This window comes from Equus quagga, chromosome 15, assembly GCF_021613505.1.
Source record: "Equus quagga isolate Etosha38 chromosome 15, UCLA_HA_Equagga_1.0, whole genome shotgun sequence".
Lineage (NCBI taxonomy): Eukaryota > Metazoa > Chordata > Mammalia > Perissodactyla > Equidae > Equus > Equus quagga.
In genome coordinates this window covers 59129090-59137480 of record NC_060281.1, presented here as the reverse complement: position 1 = coordinate 59137480, position 8391 = coordinate 59129090, and the positions used below count along the sequence as shown (strand labels likewise).

The window sequence follows — 8391 nt, the reverse complement described above, 5'->3', positions numbered from 1 at the left end:
GAGCGGCCGTGGGAGGCGCTGCTGCCCCCAGGCCGGCGGCCGGCGCTGCGTCGGAGGCGGGAGGGGGGACCCGAGGCGGGGTACGCGGGGGAAACACGGTATTCGCCCCGGAAGACGCAAGGTCTGCAGACCCGGCGGCGAGCCTGGGCATCGGAAGTGTCTCTCGAATGTCTTCAGCGCATGCTTTCATGGCAGTAACCATCTGTGGCTGTCTCTGAGTTCTGTCGAAGCATTTAACAAACTGTTATTTGGAAAAGAGTTCTTAAGAGTTGGAAGGGCCTTTGGCTCTCACCTCGCCCAGATCCAGGAGAACCGAAAAGAAAAGAAAAGAAATCACTGCTTTAGCCCGCGTGCTGGAGGTGGAGTATCCAGGCGCGCCTGAGGCCGGTCAGACTTGTAAGGAGGCTGACATTAGCGGACCACCTATAGTGAGCCGGGCTAGTTGCAATTCTCTCCGCAACCCTGTAGGGAAAAGGTGTTGCCCCATTTCGCTGATATAGAAATTGAGGCTTAGAAAGCGTGATTAAGGTGACTGGTCCAAAGATTTGGGACTTGCAAGTGTTCCGGAACCTGGTTCATTCTGCCGGTCGCATGGAAAGCCAGCCAATCACCAAGACAAGGAGTTTGCAGCGAGAAAGGGTTCATTCCCCAGGCAGCCAAGAGAGGAGAGGGGAAAACAAATCTCAAATCTGCCTCCCAGAAAATGGGGATTCGGGCTGTTTATGGGGTAGCGGTCAGGATGGTCCGATGGCTGCGTAGATGACTGGAGGTAAGGAAGGGTGAGGTAACTGATGATCCCTGCAGGGTGGTCAAGCTTCGTGGCTCTTCACTGGTGCACGTTCACAAAATGGTGGCGTTGGCGTGATCTGAGGGTGGAGTTTCAGCTCCCGGGCAGGAGGTCACCTATTGGACACTTGCACAGATCCAGTTGGTGGGTTAGTGGTCTCCCTTGGCCTGAGCCGGACAGGAGTTGACCTTAGTTCCTAAAACACAACTCAGGTATCCATCACTGTGGTGACCCAGGTGTCAGGGATGTTACCTAAGGAACCTAGTGGGCGTTGGGTAATGTGTTGCCTAAGCAGCACAGCTAACAGTGGGCAAGAGAACAGCTAAAGGCAGCAGTTAATAATTAACAAGAAAAACTTGACCTACTTGCTACATAGTCGTTAATGGCTAACTGTCCACAGGTTTCACAAGCGGTCAGAGTTGTGATTCAAGTCAGTCCTCATAAGTCCCAAGTAATTGTAGGATGTTAGTGGGGAGAGAGTCCCAGGCAAGTTCACTCTGCCATGATGCTGATGTCACTCACTTATCTCCCTCTGAGAACTATCGGAATTGGTAGATATTACTGTGGAAGAAATGGCTGCTTTTTCCAGAGTCATTCCAATTTTTCTTGTTTACAGCAAAGCTTAACTTACAACCTGTCCAAATGCATAGAAAAGAACAAGAACAGGCTATAAGACAAAGTCAGCTGAGGAGAGCACAAAATAATCCTAAGTGGGAAATAAGTAAGAGAAACCTTACATAAATTGGAGAGGAGAAGCCCTGTAGGGAGAGCTCTCACACTCTATCATATATTGTCAGTTACACCAAACAGGAAGAGACAAGAGCTGGCATTTTAGACAGGAAGTAGAACTACTTTACGGCTGAAGAAGGATTTCTCTCTCCACCTGGCAACAGCTCAGCCAATCAGAAACACTGCAGCTCAGCCAATGAGAAGCCGTTGCCTCCCTTAACTGCTACTTTCCCCCAATGGACTTTGCTTTAGAATAGCCCCTCCCACTCCCCTTTTTCTCTATAAAGGCAGCTCCCCTCCTTTGTTCTCCAGATTTGCTTATGGTTCTACATAGCATGCACATCCCAGACTGCAATTCTTTTGGCTATTCCTGAATAAACTCATTTTTGAAGGTAAAATAACTGGGGAATTTGCTTTTTAAGCTGATATATATGGTATCAGAAAAGTGGGATCTGAAGGAGGCAACCCCCAATAGTTGGCAGCCCCCAGAACTGAGCAAGGTACCCACACTGAGCCCCTGTGCTCATCGCTTCTGTGAGTTGCCGCCTGCCTCTGTTTGGTGAATCTTCTCTCGGATTCTGGGCTCTGCTCTCCTTGTGTTCTGAGCTCTCAGACCGTCTTCAGGATCAGGAGAGGCTTTGTCCTCTCAGCACTTCGTCCTCCAGGTTGAAGACTCTGACCTTGGGTTTAAGGCATCGTCCTTGGTGAGTACTCAGTTATTTTCTGAAGGAACCACAGTTCCTTTTGGGGCTCAGCCTTGCCTGGAATCCAGGAGTTTTCTTTGGTTTTCAGATTCCTTTTGGAGTCAGGGCTGGGAATCCAGCAACTTTCTTCTGTTCTTAGACTCCGTTGGGGATAAGGGCTAGGACTGTAGTGACTTTCTTGGGTTTTCAGAGGAAATTTCAGAAACGGGATCCCTGCCATCTCAATGTTCTGAGGGAAACTCTCCTTCAGGGACCCCTGGTCAGCTTTATGTTGAAGAACTTTGGGGCCCTTACATGTGCGTTTTTAACTAAGTGGGCTAAACAGACCAAATGCAGTCCAGAATTGCAATGGCCATGTGGGGGAACTTTCGATCTCTCCAAACTAGCTTTTCTTAAAACCAAATTGGAAGACCACAGCTCTAAAGTTAAGCAAAATGAATGGTATGTCTATTTTCATTGGTGCTTGGAGGCTTCTGGATGTGCACAAAGCTCTGAAATCACCTCACGGCATGGAACCTTGTCTAAATTAGCCAAAACACCTAAAACACTGAGGGAGAACAAAATGGTTTCTGAAGCCTCACGTTCCCCCACCGTCTTTGTCTTGGGTGCCATCTTGTCTTCCCACACTCCTTTGTCTCAGGCTGCACCCCAGCAGCCGTCTTGTGCTCAGGCTCTACCCCTGACATCATCTTCCTCTCTTTCTCTCTGTGAAAACGTGCTCCTTTAAGATCAGACCCCCTGAGGATTCAAATGGTTGTCGACGAAAATAATCCATAACCAATCTATAAATGAAAATTTGGGTGAGTTTATTCTGAGCTGAAATCTGAGGACCATGGCCTGGGGACTTTCTTCCCTAAGAAAGAAAGGGCACCGAAGAAGTGGGGCACACAGAGTGGTTATATACCCCCAAACAGGATATTACACATATGATTGAAATGTCCCTCCCACAATAGTCACAAGATTGCCCTTTCGGCACAGCACTTGATGGACACAGCAGGTAGTGGGTCTGCTATCTCGGAGGGCGTAGCAGGAGGCAAGTCTATTGTCTCGAGCTGGGCGGTCACAGGTGAGCACAGCAATCAGTTCCTAGCCTAAGGAAAGATGCTTAATCCTTAAGGAAATGCCAATGTTGGGAGGGGGAGGGAAGTTGCACCTTTATCTCAGGGGCCTTTGCTCTTGCCATAGGGAATATCTAAAGCAGATGTACAATGCATGCTCAACAGCTACGGTCAGGCCATTTTGGAAAGACAAGGTCAGGCCAAATTAGGTTTATACCAAATGGCTTCCTCATATTCTCCAATATATGCTATTGCTTGCCATTTTTATTTGTCATGGTAAACCCCTAGTTACTATTTCTAAGTTAACTGGAGCAAATAAACAACTAGAAGGAAAAATTTAAATAGCAGTTACCCCAGACTTTTGATAATAGACAAAATGACTCCAACAACAGCTCTAAAAGGATCCTTAGAGCATGCAAATTAAAATATTCAGTAAAAGACTTTGGCCACTTAAACAAGTAAGCTCACCTTAGCCCATCTGCCAGAAATATAATTTGGATCCAACTGTTCTTTTGAGTTCTATATTACTGTACTGAGTCATAGCCAAAGTTTTAAAATGAAAGCAATGAGATCTCCGTTTATGTCTGTCTATGTGTCTATGTATGTTTTGAAAATGTGATATTTTCTACCTTTGGATGGTGTTGCCAAAACAAGTTTATAAAGAGCTCTGTTTAGTTGGCTTGAAATTAAGCACTTATAAATTAAGTATTCCTAAACCTCAGAAATAGAAAGTAGACCAAATGTCTTCAAGTTTATATGCTCTAAGATTAATCTTTATTAAACAGAAGCTAGCTTAAGGTTATTGGTTTAATTGAAACAGACATGTTTTTAGAGTAATCAACACTGAATATAATGCAGACATACAACTTTCATTCTTTCTGGGTTTATTAAATTCATGTTATTCTGTTATAAAATTTATCAGCAAGAAAGTAACTCTGAGAAATTTTCTATGAAATAGGCATATGTTTCTAGAAATTTATAAAAGGTGTTTATAAACTCACCGAGTCACAAGATATATATAAAATATAGGTCACAATTGCTTACTTCTTAGTGTTTCACTAGGAATTAAGGATTCTAGGGGTTAAGAATTCTAATCAACATATGTAATAAGGTAAACATCTCCATATGCAAGGAAAGTAGGATGTGTATTGTGATAAAACAAAGTATGAGGAATAGAAATGCATTTTGTTGAGGGAAAAGAGAATAATTTTGTCCTAAGGAACAGCTGGTTATTTTGGGATGGGAAAGAGGAAAACATGGGACAAAATCTAAATGTAAAAAAGTCTAGAAGTTTTGTGGAAAGGAGTCTTGGGAAAGTAATTTTAATGTTTAGTCAAGCTGGCTAAGATGAAAATGAGTTTTAATACCAAAATAAGCTGATGGAAAATTAAAATTTGGCTTTCTTTTCTGTTGAAAAAAGATTTGGGCCAGCCCCGTGGCCAAGTGGTTAAGCTCACACGCTCCACTTCAGCTGCCGGGATCCTGGGTGTGGACCTATGCACAGCTCATCAAGCCATGCTGTGGCAGTGTCCCACATAGAAGAGCTAGAATGACTTACCACTAAGATACACAGCTATGTTCTGGGGCTTTGGGGAGAAAAAAGGGGGAAGATTGGCAACAGATGTTAGCTTAGCAACAATCTTTAAGAGAAAAGATTTTCTTGGGCTATAGGTAAAATTTTGATAACAGATTGTAAAAGCTTCTTTACCTTTAAGTAATACACCTAGAACACAGAGACTTTGTGTTTTATCAAAATAATTTCCAGTGTTGTTTCCATCAAATCTTTAATTACTTAAAAGAACTGAGTCTTCTTAGTATTAAAAAAGGTAGGTTTTGCTTACAATCATGTAACCATTTATATTTGCCTTTGAAAACTTTTATTTATATTTTGGTCAAATAGATGCTTACGTATTAATTCATAAGGATCTGTGATCCCATTTGGTCAAGCGTCCAAACCTTTTGATATTTTTGACAAGCTTCCTAAAGTATTCAAATTCTAAATGAAGTCTTTTTGACCTGGATGTAACTTTGAGATTTTCTAGTAGGCATCAGGAACATCTCAAAAGATTTGTTTCCTCTCCTTATAGAAAGAGAGATATTACACTAATTAGGCTTATTTGGTATGTCAAGTCACATGAGAAGCGTGGTCAAATAAGCAATAATAAGCATTTTTAGGTTATATTTTATGGGTGAAGGTTACTAAAAAGTGCTCTAGAAATTGGATAAAATTCCTAAAAATATGATATGTCCTAATATAATGTTATTACCTGTAATTCTAGCTACTATCTAAGATGTATGTCATAAAATACCCAATTTTCCTTGTCAGTTGCTTTTACCCCTTGCTTTTTGTCAGTTACAGATAGTTATTCTTTTACTCTGATGCTTTTACAAATATGTTTCATTTTCAAAGAGATTCGTGGAAAGACTTTGACAAGAACTCTGGAATACAGGTTTTGATAACTTTAAGATAACACTGAACTGGGCAGCAGTTTCTAGAACTTGTGTGGAGGACTAATTGTTTTGATGCTTTGTTTTCCAGATGTAAAAGACTCCTTTTCTTCATCCCCTTTAAGCTACCTATAACTTATAGCAATTTGGTAAAGTGTATCTTTGCAACAAGAGTTGAAGCATTTATCTTTTTCTCTCTACCTGATCCCTGCAGAATTTGGAAACTCTTAAGTATTCTTTTCATGATAATATATGCATTTGCATGGCCTCAGTGAATGTCTGTTCTTGTAACAAGATCCAATTGGAAACATTGGCTGTGTTACTAAGGCTTTGACTAGAGTATTATATTCAAGAAAGATGTGCATAGACTCAGATATGACCAGGGAGCTTTAAGGAACTGCTTGAAAAATTGGCCTAGCACCTTGCTTACAAGGTTGCAGTGAAGCAATCTTAAAAAAGAGCTTATATGGTCAATCACTATTTTTTCTGCCTTTGTACAAATCATCAGGCCAAGTTTAATACAAACAAATTAGTTTTACTATGATTATCTTTAATAAAAATGGGAGTAGTTGTGGAGAGGGAAATTATGCTCGTACCTTTGTAGGTCTTAAATTCTAGTCCTCTACTTAATCATCTTTAAGGTTTTGGTAGATTCCTGTAAGTTTGACTGGATCCTAATTCTTCTAGTTTCTTTAAATGTCTGGCTATGATACTGCAAACTGACATTTCCAATTTTACTGCCCTTGAAATATCTTTGGAAGGGACATACCAGGTCCTCCTCATTATCCACATGTACTCAAACTTCAGGGATTCAGCCTTGGGTACACATCGCACAGTTAAAGAAGGCTCTACCTGACTTCTGGTCCTGTGCGAGTGCTGGGACCTCCAAATCAAAAACACTGGTAAGAGAAGCAGCTGACATCTGAGGCAGACAGCTTTCTCAAGATGACTGGACCAGTCCTGTATACCTTTCTTTCACTCTTGTTTCTTACCTTGTTTTCTCCATCTCTTTCCTGGAAGAGCAATGACCTTGTCTGCGTTTTTCGATCTTTTGAGAAAGGGGAAAACCTCTCTGATTGCTGGATCTGTTATTAGAAACCTTGGTCTGTCCAAGATAGTAATGACCCCTTAGTTCACCCCGTATGTGATTTCACTGGGATTCCAGATGCTGTTGTTTGTCTAAATTGCTCTCCTGGCCCATTTTACTGAGTCAGGACACTAAGCCTGCTTAAACTTGTCCTTTGCTTTAATTTAACCCAAACTTGGAAGGGGAAAACAAGATCTTTTGAATATTTGTATAAAAAAGTTTTGTGGGACCATCAGTGTAAGTCAAATTGTTTGTATATTTCTTAACATGTTTGTGTATTTAGGCAAGCCCTTGGGATATAACAACATAGTGTCTGAGACTTGCTTATATAATGCTAATGCCTTTATGCTGATGAACGAGTCTATAGATAATATCACTTATATGGGAACCTTATGTACACCCCCGGTGACATCTTCGTCTGTGGTGATTTCAGTAATGGCCTTTACGCCTGGGCAACTCATTGCTTTGACAACCAGAGAATACAAAGACAGTGTGCTCTTGCCATATTCACTATCCTGTTCTCTCTACATGACCAGAGACCTCTCATTGATCTCTCCGATTAAATCTCCATAGTCACCGTAAACGAGAACTCCCAGGAGACGTATGTGACTCTGGGTTTGCCTCCATGGGGAAAACAGTTTCAGCTCATCAATGGTTGCTTAACTCATTGGCCAAGGTAGTTTTGGGCAATCATAGTGCTTTTGATTACTCGCTCAGCAAGGAGATGTCTGTGCAATGGCAAACACCTTCTGTTGCACATGGATAAAGACCTCTGGGGAAGTAGGAACCCAATTACATAAGATTAGAAAGCAAACATATTAGTTACAACAAATTTCACCTGACAACCAACTTTTGCTTTATTCAGCTAGTTAACTTCAGATCTTGGCTCCTGGTTTAGAATCATTCTGTAGTCTGAGTTCATATTATTCCTTTTGATCTTAATCTGTATACTTGTTGTGAAGTTCTATCCCTATTGCCTATCAAAGCTCTGTAAAAAGGGCATGCCCAATAAGATGATGCTTGCTCTGCACTTAGAGATGATCTTTGATGCCTACAACATTGGAGAAACATAGACTTTAGATGAGAAATACCTGAGAGTTCTCCCTCCTAACCTTCTGTGTACTCGGATATGGCTTAAATGGTTTCCAACCACTATGCACTTTCCCTCCAACATGGGACACAAAAACCAAGAAAGGTTCTTCCTGCCACCAAGGGACAAGACCACATGTACAGAGGTCCTATACCTCTGTACTAACTGTTGATCGGCTATGCTTTTGTAGAAAGATCTTGACCAAAAGTGAAATGAATAAGAGAAATCTCAACTAACTTGGATCTGGAAGGCTTGCAGGAGGAGCTCTCATGCCCTATCATACATCATCAATTACTTCAAACAGGCAAAGATATATGCTTGCATCTTTGACAGGAAGTAGAACTACTTTACTACGGAATGAAGATTTCTCTCCCCAGCAAGAGCCCAGCCAGTGGGAAATGCTCTAGCTCAGCCAATGAGAAGTCATTGCCACCCTGAACTGTTCCTTTCTGCCAATGGACTTTCATTTAGAATAGCTCCTACCTACT

The 8391-nt window shown here is 41.7% G+C and overlaps 1 long non-coding RNA gene across 2 annotated transcripts in view; it reads left to right on the top strand.

Annotated features, from left to right (window-relative positions):
* The first annotated feature begins 72 nt into the window (after positions 1-72).
* LOC124226492 (uncharacterized) overlaps positions 73-8391 on the top strand; it is a 41184-nt gene continuing 32865 nt past the window's right edge. The window contains exon 1 of one of the 2 annotated variants that reach the window (XR_006885314.1): positions 73-769. This is a non-coding gene — a long non-coding RNA (uncharacterized LOC124226492). Of the gene's footprint in view, positions 770-1879; positions 2221-8391 lie in introns of those variants that run through there. The other variant, XR_006885317.1, reaches the window with a different exon arrangement.